Genomic DNA, 12,132 nt, shown 5'->3' with positions numbered 1-12,132 from the left:
CAACGGTTATAACACCCCACCCCCAGATGCTGTCTGTTTTATGTATGAATAAATCGATAGCTATGAATTATTAAATACATTGTTCCTTGAGCCCTCTGCAGCGCTTATCCGAGGTTCAATGTTGACATAATATTCTGGGCTACATCTCTAACAAGCATTCCGTCCCGACCATGCGGTTATAGGCCTAAGCCTACTAATAAATGAAGGACATCAGAGAAAGTGATGAAATATATGAAATGACACCACGCAGTCATTGATTGCAACCCATTAACGGGGAGTGTCCGGTCGCCCCTTCGATTGTCGGGATTTGTTGTGTTTTAATTGGTCAAAATCCCTAGCATCGTTGCTCGAATCTCGGAGGAGAGGAGCCAACCAGCAGACGGCAGAGAAAAAGAGGAAGTGAAAACATAATCTGGAGCGGAGCGGAGGAGAGGGAAAGAATACGCACGACTGACTGTGACACAAACTCTGAACATCAGCGTTTTGCTACATGAGAAGTTCCATCGCTTGGCCAGGTTGGTAAAAACATAAAACGTTATTTCATTTAGCCTAATAGAAAGCATGCAGTTTCTTCTTTGCGTCTACTAGTTCAGGATACACGCCAGAATGAACTGCTCAATAAATTGTCAAAAGTCGGTGTTCGACTTGCTACTGTAGCCAGTATATCTGTTATTGGTACATTGATACAGTAGAATAGTTTGGGCGCCCTGGAAATGTTATCAGTCGGCTACTTTTCTGCAGGAGTGGACGCCGCGGTTCTGGGTGCTGCTCTGTTGATTGACAAACTCGCTCAAAACAGGTCAGCGGCTCATGAAGTTGGCGGGTCCGCGGCCAGTATACAATTCCCCTGCACTGGAATTCCAATGAAAGAGTTCTCGTATGTAGTCGTTGTTTGTTGAAACACAAGTGGGTAGCTTGTTTACAAAACACCCCTGTCCAGACTTTATCCCTGGTTGCATTGGCCACTGTAAACAAACCTGGATTACAGGAGAGAGGTCCCAGATTCAGCTTTGGCCACTGTTGTGTAAACAAACCTGGATTACAGGAGAGCGGTCCCAGATTCAGCTTTGGCCACTGTTGTGTAAACAAACCTGGATTACAGGAGAGAAGTCCCAGATTCATTTTTGGCCACTGTTGTGTAAACAAACCTGAATTACAGGATAGAAGTCTCCACCCCATTTTCCCCTGCTTCCAATGCAGGTGTTTTTGAGCCTATTCACTCCCTCCAGTTTTACTTGTCTTCATTATGGGATGGAGATGCATGCACGCAGGCTATCGTTTGAACCACAGTAAATTCAATGTCATTAATCACATTGTGGGAATTATTGTAGGCTAGAAGATGCATTCAGGCAGCAGTTTGCCAGCAGATGTTTTCTACAGATTGGATCATTATATTGAAGTGCTTTGATGCTCTCCTACAAGAAATGGTTGTTTTGAGATCTAAGACACACACACACCCCAGGAGGTTGGTGGCAACTTAATTGGGGAGGACTGGCTCATGGTAATGGCTGGAGTGGAATCAGTGGAATGGTATCAAAACCAGTTTGATGCCGTTCCATTTTGTCCGTTCCAGCCATTATTATGAGCTGTTCTCCCCTCAGCAGCCTCCACTCTCATGTTATTTGAGCTTCATCTGACTGTCTTGTGTGTTTTTGACTATTGATTATTCCAGAGGCCTCTTCCCAGAGGGCAATGCAGTTTCTGAGCCCCCAACCTGGTGTCAGAGCATTTTCATATTATTCTATATGTAAATCTGGGACATTCCCTTTAGTATGTTACATTTTGTATGAATGAATTTGTTCATGTTCATCGCCCATTTTGTATGATATGTTATGAATTACAATTTGTATTTTATGTTACGAATTTGCCAAATGTTAGCTAGATGGCTAACGTTAGCCAGGCTAGGGGTTAGGTTTAAGTTTAGGTTAAGGGAAAAGTTGGCTAACATGGTAGGTAGTTGCAAAGTACTGTAGCTGAAAAGTAGTATGTAGTTGGCATTTTGCTAATTAGCTAAAATGCTAAAGTTGTCTGTGATGATATTTAAACTTGTAACCTTTGGGTTGCTAGATGTTCGCGTTATAGACGTTTGCGTTATATGCCCACTCATCCACCCCGACCATTTAACCGTACAAAACGTAACATATAATACTAATTTGAGTGTCCTGGGATTTACATTTACTATGTTACGTCTATTGCTATGAGACCAGGCTGGAGCACCTCATCCTTGTGTGTGTGTGTGTGTGTGTGTGTGTGTGTGTGTGTGTGTGTGTGTGTGTGTGTGTGTGTGTGTGTGTGTGTGTGTGTGTGTGTGTGTGTGTGTGTGTGTGTGTGTGTGTGTGTGTGTGTGTGTGTGTGTGTGTGTGTGTGGGGCACAGCAGTGCCAGTATCATCATGCCAGATTGATGTACAACACCAGTCAAATGTTTGGACACACCTACTCATTCAAGGGTTTTTCTTTATTTTGACTATTTTCTACATTGTAGAATAATAGTGAAGATATCAACACTATGAAATAACACGTATGGAATCATGTAGTAACCAGAAAAGTGTTATTATTAGGACTGCCCTCAAAGTTGCCCACCGTTACATCGTTCCTCTGTTGCATCTACATGTTCTGCCTTAAGGAGTTTTGGTATGAGGCTTATGATTTGAGATTGCCTGATTTTCACAAGTTGTAGTGTACTGTATGCTTTCATCTGACGATCATTTTGGATGTCAAATCGTGACAATGTACAAATCTTTGTCAAAATTGATATGGTGTCACACACTTGATGTGTCCATAACTCTACAAAACAATCTAGTCTCACATCCTTTTCCTAAATCTAACTTTTCTCCATTCCTGGAGGACCGGTGTGTCAGGTCTGGAAGGCCTTGACGAGCAGCCCAGAAGTGATGTGTGTCAGGTCTGGAAGGCCTTGACGAGCAGCCCAGAAGTGATGTGTGTCAGGTCTGGAAGGCCTTGACGAGCAGCCCAGAAGTGATGTGTGTCAGGTCTGGAAGGCCTTGACTAGCAGCCCAGAAGTGATGTGTGTCAGGTCTGGAAGGCCTTGACTAGCAGCCCAGAAGTGATGTGTGTCAGGTCTGGAAGGCCTTGAAGCAGCCCAGAAGTGATGTTGTCAGGTCTGGAAGGCCTTGACTAGCAGCCCAGAAGTGATGTGTGTCAGGTCTGGAAGGCCTTGACGAGCAGCCCAGAAGTGATGTGTGTCAGGTCTGGAAGGCCTTGACTAGCAGCCCATAAGTGATGTGTCAGGTCTGGAAGGCCTTGACGAGCAGCCCAGAAGTGATGTGGCAGGTCTGGAAGGCCTTGATGAGCAGCCCAGAAGTGATGTGTGTCAGGTCTGGAAGGCCTTGATGAGCAGCCCAGAAGTGATGTGTGTCAGGTCTGGAAGGCCTTGACGAGCAGCCCAGAAGTGATGTGTCAGGTCTGGAAGGCCTTGACGAGCAGCCCAGAAGTGATGTGGCAGGTCTGGAAGGCCTTGATGAGCAGCCCAGAAGTGATGTGTGGCAGGTCTGGAAGGCCTTGACGAGCAGCCCAGAAGTGATGTGTGTCAGGTCTGGAAGGCCTTGACTAGCAGCCCAGAAGTGATGTGTCAGGTCTGGAAGGCCTTGATGAGCAGCCCAGAAGTGATGTGTGTCAGGTCTGGAAGGCCTTGACGAGCAGCCCAGAAGTGATGTGGCAGGTCTGGAAGGCCTTGACTAGCAGCCCAGAAGTGATGTGTGTCAGGTCTGGGAGGCCTTGACTAGCAGCCCAGAAGTGATGTGGCAGGTCTGGAAGGCCTTGACAAGCAGCCCAGAAGTGATGTGTGTCAGGTCTGGAAGGCCTTGACTAGCAGCCCAGAAGTGATGTGGCAGGTCTGGAAGGCCTTGACGAGCAGCCCAGAAGTGATGTGTGTCAGGCTCAGTTGGTAGAGCATGGCGCTTGTAACGCCAGGGTAGTGGGTTCGATTCCCGGGACCACCCATACGTAGAATGTATGCACACATGACTGTAAGTCGCTTTGGATAAAAGCGTCTGCTAAATGGCATATATTATTATTATTGGAAGGCCTTGACTAGCAGCCCAGAAGTGTGTGTCAGCAAAATATAATCAATTTTATAGACACCTGAAGAACAGTATGTCAAAGGAATGTACACACAGGGGAAATGCTGTTTTACTGGTTATAACACACACACGCACACAGGGGAAAAGAGTGTTTAACTGGTTTGCTTGCTATGGTTTGCTTGCTTGCTATGGCAAGCGTCTGCCAACTTCTCGACTAAATACAAATGTCTAAAACCTAAAGGTTCTTCCTGAAAATGACACTATGTTAATGGTTCCAACCTTGGTTTTCCCCTCTAATGGATCCCATTATAAGCCTCATTGATGAAGAGGAATTGAGTTTAAGCACAGTAACAATGTGGAGATAAGGGTATGTAATAAACAAGAGTCTCCGAGTAGGACTGCTGATCAAGGATCAAGTCCTCCCTGTCCATAATAATCTGATTATTATCACCTATTTTTTTTTTTTGACAAGTCAGTTAAGAACAAATTCTTAATTTAAATGACGGCCTTTGGTATTTAGTTCCCTGTTCAGGGGCAGAACGACAGATTTGTACCTTGTCAGCTCGGGGATTTGAACCTTCAACCTTCCGGTTACTAGCCCAACGCTCTAACCACTAGGCTACCCTGTGTGTACATCCAAATCAGCACCCCTACTCCGAGACGCTTGATACCTACTATATGTCCCCAGATTAGATTTCTGACTGAAAGGAGTGCTGATTTGGGATCTCCACTTTGAGAGAGGGGGTGGGGGGCCTCATTCAGATTCACCACAAATGCGCCTGGGTGCACATAAATTATACTCTGCAGTTTAGCACCCTCCCACCTCCAAGTGCAATCTTCGCAATTTATGAGTAGAAAACCTCGCCTGACAGTCCTCCTTTCTCTCTTGCGCTCTGTTTGTCTGTCTCTCTCTGATTTAAGGGCAACTAAGCCCCTCAAGTAGGTTTGCCATTCTGTTATCCTACAGCCAGCTCAACAGAGTTGACTGTTTTTATTTATTTATTTTTATTTCACCTTTATTTAACCAGGTAGGCTAGTTGAGAACAAGTTCACATTTACAACTGCGACCTGGCCAAGATAAATCATAGCAATTCAATACATACAACAACACAGAGTTACACATGGAATGAACAAAACATAGTCAATAATATAGTAGAAAAAAAGAGTGCAAATTCAGTAAGATAAGGGAGTTAAGACACTGTACAGTTCAGAGATAAATAATCAGGTAAATTATAGGATCTGTTCACCTTGCCCATTTCACTAACACACCAGTTGTACTCAAGAAGACTTAGGTCCTAATGAGTTCAGTGTTTGTCAGATGTTCGTGAGTGCTTTGTTTTTAGCATCCCACCACCACAGACCATCCCACCACCACAGATCATCCCTCCCCCACAGACCATCCCACCACCATAGACCATCCCTCCCCCACAGACCATCCCTCCCCACAGATATTTGAACCAGTTTTCTAACTGATAGTTATGTACTTGGTCTACCCGTTTCCAGCTGTCTGTGGAAGAGTTGGTATGTAACGTTTTGGTATTTAGTTCCCTGTATTACAAACCAGTCAGATTCATGTTTTGGTATTTAGTTCCCTGTAGTATGGACCAGTCAGATGAACGTTTTGGTATTTAGTTCCCTGTAGTATGAACCAGTCAGATGAACGTTTTAGTGTTTTGGTATTTACTTCCCTGTAGTACGAATCAGTTAGATGAACGTTTTAGTGTTTTGGTATTTACGTCCCTGTAGTATGAACCAGTCAGATGAACGTTTTGGTATTTAGTTCCCTGTAGTACGAACCAGTCAGATTAATGTGTTGGTATTTAGTTCCCTGTAGTATGAACCAGTCAGATGAACGTTTTAGTGTTTTGGTATTTAGTTCCATGTAGTATGAACCAGTCAGATTAATGTGTTGGTATTTAGTTTCCTGTAGTACGAACCAGTCAGATTAATGTGTTGGTATTTAGTTCCCTGTAGTATGAACCAGTCAGATGAATGTTTTGGTATTTAGTTCCCTGTAGTATGAACCAGTCAGATGAACGTTTTAGTGTTTTGGTATTTAGTTCCCTGTAGTATGAACCAGTCAGATGAACGTTTTGGTATTTAGTTCCCTGTAGTAGGAACCAGTCAGATGAACGTTTTAGTGTTTTGGTATTTAGTTCCCTGTAGTAGGAACCAGTCAGATGAACGTTTTGGTATTTAGTTCCCTGTAGTACGAACCAGTCAGATGAACGTTTTTGTATTTAGTTCCCTGTAGTACGAACCAGTCAGATGAACGTTTTAGTGTTTTGGTATTTAGTTCCCTTATAGTACGAACCAGTGAGATGAACGTTTTGGTATTTACTTTCCTGTAGTACGAACCAGTCAGATGAACGTTTTGGTATTTAGTTCCCTGTAGTACGAACCAGTTAGATGAACGTTTTAGTGTTTTGGTATTTAGGTCCCTGTAGTATGAACCAGTCAGATGAACGTTTTGGTATTTAGTTCCCTGTAGTATGAACCAGTCAGATGAACGTTTTAGTGTTTTGGTATTTAGTTCCCTGTAGTACGAACCAGTCAGATTAATGTGTTGGTATTTAGTTCCCTGTAGTACGAACCAGTCAGATGAACGTTTTGGTATTTAGTTCCCTGTAGTATGAACCAGTCAGATGAACATTTTAGTGTTTTGGTATTTAGTTCCCTGTAGTACGAACCAGTCAGATTAATGTGTTGGTATTTAGTTCCCTGTAGTATGAACCAGTCAGATGAACGTTTTAGTGTTTTGGTATTTAGTTCCCTGTAGTACGAACCAGTCAGATGAACGTTTTATACGTATACGTAAGTATAGGGTTGCAGGGTGCACGTGTGTGGTTTCTCTCGCTGGTGTGTGTAGGCAGCGTGGTGTTGTGAGTGTATGAGGATGATGATGATCCCGTCTCTACTGTCGACTATATAGCCTCTGTTCTGATCCCGTCTCTACTGTCAACTATATAGCCTCTTCTGATCCCGTCTCTACTGTAGACTATATAGCCTCTTCTGATCCCGTCTCTACTGTCGACTATATAGCCTCTTCTGATCCCGTCTCTACTGTAGACTATATAGCCTCTTCTGATCCCGTCTCTACTGTCGACTATATAGCCTCTTCTGATCCCGTCTCTACTGTCGACTATATAGCCTCTGTTCTGATCCCGTCTCTACTGTAGACTATATAGCCTCTGTTCTGATCCCGTCTCTACTGTAGACTATATAGCCTCTTCTGATCCCGTCTCTACGGTAGACTATATAGCCTCTTCTGATCCCGTCTCTACTGTAGACTATATAGCCTCTTCTGATCCCGTCTCTATTGTCGACTATATAGCCTCTTCTGATCCCGTCTCTACTGTCGACTATATAGCCTCTGTTCTGATCCCGTCTCTACTGTAGACTATATAGCCTCTGTTCTGATCCCGTCTCTACTGTAGACTATATAGCCTCTTCTGATCCCGTCTCTACGGTCGACTATATAGCCTCTTCTGATCCCGTCTCTACTGTCGACTATATAGCCTCTGTTCTGATCCCGTCTCTACTGTAGACTATATAGCCTCTTCTGATCCCGTCTCTACTGTAGACTATATAGCCTCTTCTGATCCCGTCTCTACTGTCGACTATATAGCCTCTGTTCTGATCCCGTCTCTACTGTCGACTATATAGCCTCTGTTCTGATCCCGTCTCTACTGTAGACTATATAGCCTCTTCTGATCCCGTCTCTACTGTCGACTATATAGCCTCTGTTCTGATCCCGTCTCTACTGTCGACTATATAGCCTCTGTTCTGATCCCGTCTCTACTGTCGACTATATAGCCTCTGTTCTGATCCCGTCTCTACTGTCGACTATATAGCCTCTGTTCTGATCCCGTCTCTACTGTCGACTATATAGCCTCTGTTCTGATCCCGTCTCTACTGTCGACTATATAACCTCTGTTCTGATCCCGTCTCTACGGTAGACTATATAGCCTCTTCTGATCCCGTCTCTACGGTAGACTATATAGCCTCTGTTCTGATCCCGTCTCTACTGTCGACTATATAGCCTCTTCTGATCCTGTCTCTACTGTAGACTATATAGCCTCTGTTCTGATCCCGTCTCTACTGTCGACTATATAGCCTCTGTTCTGATCCCGTCTCTACTGTCGACTATATAGCCTCTGTTCTGATCCCGTCTCTACTGTAGACTATATAGCCTCTTCTGATCCCGTCTCTACTGTCGACTATATAGCCTCTGTTCTGATCCCGTCTCTACTGTAGACTATATAGCCTCTTCTGATCCCGTCTCTACTGTCGACTATATAGCCTCTGTTCTGATCCCGTCTCTACTGTCGACTATATAGCCTCTGTTCTGATCCCGTCTCTACTGTAGACTATATAGCCTCTTCTGATCCCGTCTCTACTGTCGACTATATAGCCTCTGTTCTGATCCCATCTCTACTGTCGACTATATAGCCTCTGTTCTGATCCCGTCTCTACTGTCGACTATATAGCCTCTGTTCTGATCCCGTCTCTACTGTCGACTATATAGCCTCTGTTCTGATCCCGTCTCTACTGTAGACTATATAGCCTCTTCTGATCCCGTCTCTACTGTAGACTATATAGCCTCTTCTGATCCCGTCTCTACTGTAGACTATATAGCCTCTTCTGATTCCGTCTCTACTGTAGACTATATAGCCTCTGTTCTGATCCCGTCTCTACTGTCGCCTATATAGCCTCTGTTCTGAGTGTGACTCTACCCTGACAGTGATTCACAGGCCTGTCCCTTACCCTGACAGAGAGCACTACATCACATTCTCCCTACGCTGTAGCTCTGCCGTCCGAGTGTGTCTTTGTGGGTCTCTCCCCCCCTGCTCCCTGTCCATGCCTTGTGCAGCATGGACGCGGCATGCCAGTCACAGCCACAGCGCTCTTCTCCTCCGTCTCTCCCCCCCTGCTCCCTGTCCATGCCTTGTGCAGCATGGACGCGGCATGCCAGTCACAGTCACAGCCACAGTGCTCTTCTCCTCCTCCCCCCCCCCCGCTCACAGCGCAGGATGCAGGTCTCATCAGAGCCTGGCCCTGATGGAAGAGGGCAACACATGAATGGATGGGTCATGAGATGAACTGGAAATAAAGCACAGCGTTAGATTGGTTGGAGGGATGGACCAGGTTGCTTGGCTCTCTATCTCTGTGTGTGTCTCTTCCTCCTTCCCCCCCCTCCCTTGACTGACCCTCTTGTTATCTCTTTGATCTGTTTCTCATTACCACTCCAGTAAGGTCTGGCTATGCAAATGAGTCCGTAGCCTAATGAAACAACACTACGTACGCAAACCAAATTGATGGGCTCCTTTTTACCACATCAAGGAAAGAAAATTGCATAAGGCTGGCATTTAATAATTATGATACCAAGATAGATGTTTTATTTGAAAGAGACTAATATTTGAGAGATATTGCAGAGATTTGTTTTAAGGATGTAGTACTAGCTAAATTAACTGCAGATATTCATTTCCAAACGCTGATTAGGTCTACAAATGTGTTAATGCTTTCAACGTGAGCGCTTGTTTCATACTTCCTCTGTGGTGCTGTGATCTTTATACTGACCCTGAATTGTGGATATCAGGAAAGCTAGATAAGACTGTTACTGTGTGTGTTGTGTTGTGGTGGAGTCAGGCTCCCAGGGCAGTGATACACTGTCTTAAGTTGACTCTGTCATTCATCGCAGGCTGACCCCGAGTTTAACATCAGCTCACAAAACCTGGAATCTGGCAGATCATGAAAACATTCAAGGAAAGCAGTGGGTTTGTCCCAAATAGCATTGCAACCTATTTTCTGTGTAGTGCACTACGTTTGCAGAGGGCCCATAGGGCTTTGCTCAAAAGTAGTGCCCTATAATGTAGGGAATAGGGTGCCATTTGGGACGCATACAGAATCTGTGATGTTTTCTCTGTATCTTTGGTATTTTCAGCCAGTCATTTTCTGCCTGTTTAAACTCACACCTTCACACTTTTCTTCACCCGGTAGGGGGGGGAGGGGTTGACGCCTCTGTAATATTCATCTTTGTCCTCAAATGAGGAGCCTGTCTGCCTGTGTGGTGATTCTGAATCTGCTCACAGAGCATCTGCCGGACACTCCAGATTAGAACATTGGGAGCCATGACAACTGCTCCAGTTTGGATTAGGTATCACTCGTTGCCAGGGTGATTTTGCCCCGCTCCCCCTGTCTGTCACATCCCTTGCTCTCCCAGGAGGCAGAGGTGTATTCAATTACAGCAACATCTGTGGAAGTTGGCTTACCCCACACACACACACACACACACACACACACACACACACACACACACACACACACACACACACACACACACACACACACACACACACACACACACCTGGTGGGACCAACTGGAGCATGGAGAGGGGGGGGGGCTAGCTGTGAGGAGATTTGTTTCTCTTTTCCTTGTGTGGATTTATCTTCTGCGGTTGCTACAGCAGAGCAGACAGTGTTGGGAATAGGGGCCAATAGGGGCTCTGGTCAAAGCTAGTACACTATGTAGGGAACAGCCTGTGTTTGGGTCAACATTGCAGCTGGATGGAAGAGGACCCTCAAGGCATTTTCTTTTCTTATTTTGCTGAACTGGAATTCTCACTGTCCCTGACTGTCACCATTATTGGCAAGTCAATCCCCCCACAACATCTGCAGGCCACCTGCTGTGGAACTTTGTCACCGATTGTCAGATTCTGCACTCCCCAGAGCCGAGTGTCTACAAATAGAGTGACAGTGCTTTTGATGCCAGCAGCAGCACTTGCAGCTCTAGTAGTCTAGGACTGGCTGGCTGGAGGCTTGTGTGTTGAAGGTAGTCTCTTTGCCTGGAGGGGCAGACTGAGATCTGTCTAAATGGTCTGTGCTTTTCTGAATCCAAACAGACAGTCTAGATGGAAGGAAGGAAGGAGCCCCAGTAGAAAAACAGGACAGAGTGTGTCCTTAGAACGGGGTGGAGGAGGGGGAATGCCCCAGACTAGTGGAAGGTGAGCCACCACTTCCTGTTGCTGCATCATGTGATCTGATCTATTTCCTGTACAAACGGATACTTTGCAGGAAACAAGGCAACAAACAGTGTCATCTTACAACCACTTTTGCTGTGGTTGTTTCTCAATATATTCATATGAGTCTGGCCAGAGTCTGGCCTCTTGAGTTGAACAAGATCTGTTGTTCCTCTGAATTCACAGCATTGTGACAAATGGATCGTTGCAATGAGAGCTCAGTTTGAAGCACAGCATAGAGGCCTTGCTCTTCATATTTGTTCTCTCTCCCTGTTACACATGAGTATGGGTTACATGCAATAATTAACCCAGAAAAAACAACAATTATGTTGTTTTAAATTCTCTTTATGTTCATGATGTTCATATCCCAAAATAGACTAGAGTTCAATCGCATGAAACTACTGCACCATAAGTGGAGGGTGTGAGTGCCCTGAGCAGTGTCCTATAAATGTTACTAGAGGAAAGAATAACAGCCCTCTGCAAACCCAATGAACGGTTTAGCCCAGGGTTCCTCAACTGACGGCCCACGGACTGAATTTGGCCCACGTGATTTATTTTTAAATTTTGCCCCCCAATTAATTGTTTTAATTGATGGAGATTAAAGACTAAAAACAACAGCGAATCAGCTCCAAGTGATTTATTTTATGGGGACATCTGTTCCAAAGTATTCCCACGTATAATAGAGAGATATACGCTGAGCGTACAAAACATTAGGAACACCTTCCTAATATTGGCAAAAAAGGGGTGCAACTCAATCTACACGGATTTAATTGGATTTAACAGATGATGTCAATAATGGATCATAACTTTCACCTGGATTCATCTGGTCAGCCTATGTCATGGAAAGAGCAGGTGTTCCTAATGTTTTGTACACTCAGTGTATGAAAACAAATGTTTTAGTAAAATATTTCATCTGTTTGGGCTTCTTGTGGTCAATTTGAGTCTATAAATGATTTGTAATTATGTCCCCCCTGACCATCCGCTCAAGAAAACATCTGCCACGGCTGAATCTAGTTGATGATCCCTGTTTTAGTCTGACTGAAGCAGAGGGATGAAAGGCCTCTGCTGCATC

General features: G+C 44.8%; 1 protein-coding gene across 1 annotated transcript in view; it reads left to right on the top strand.

The window, feature by feature from the left end:
- The first annotated feature begins 362 nt into the window (after positions 1 to 362).
- The window catches only part of LOC124012838 (engulfment and cell motility protein 1), a 161,811-nt gene continuing 150,041 nt past the window's right edge, over positions 363 to 12,132 (top strand). The window contains exon 1 of the mRNA XM_046326832.1: positions 363 to 515. The gene's annotated coding sequence lies outside the window, so the exon portion shown is untranslated. The remainder of the gene's footprint in view (positions 516 to 12,132) is intronic.

Source organism: Oncorhynchus gorbuscha, linkage group LG24, assembly GCF_021184085.1.
Source record: "Oncorhynchus gorbuscha isolate QuinsamMale2020 ecotype Even-year linkage group LG24, OgorEven_v1.0, whole genome shotgun sequence".
Taxonomy (NCBI): domain Eukaryota; kingdom Metazoa; phylum Chordata; class Actinopteri; order Salmoniformes; family Salmonidae; genus Oncorhynchus; species Oncorhynchus gorbuscha.
The sequence above is the reverse complement of the archived record's forward strand: the minus strand, read 5'-3'. Positions and strand labels throughout refer to the sequence as shown.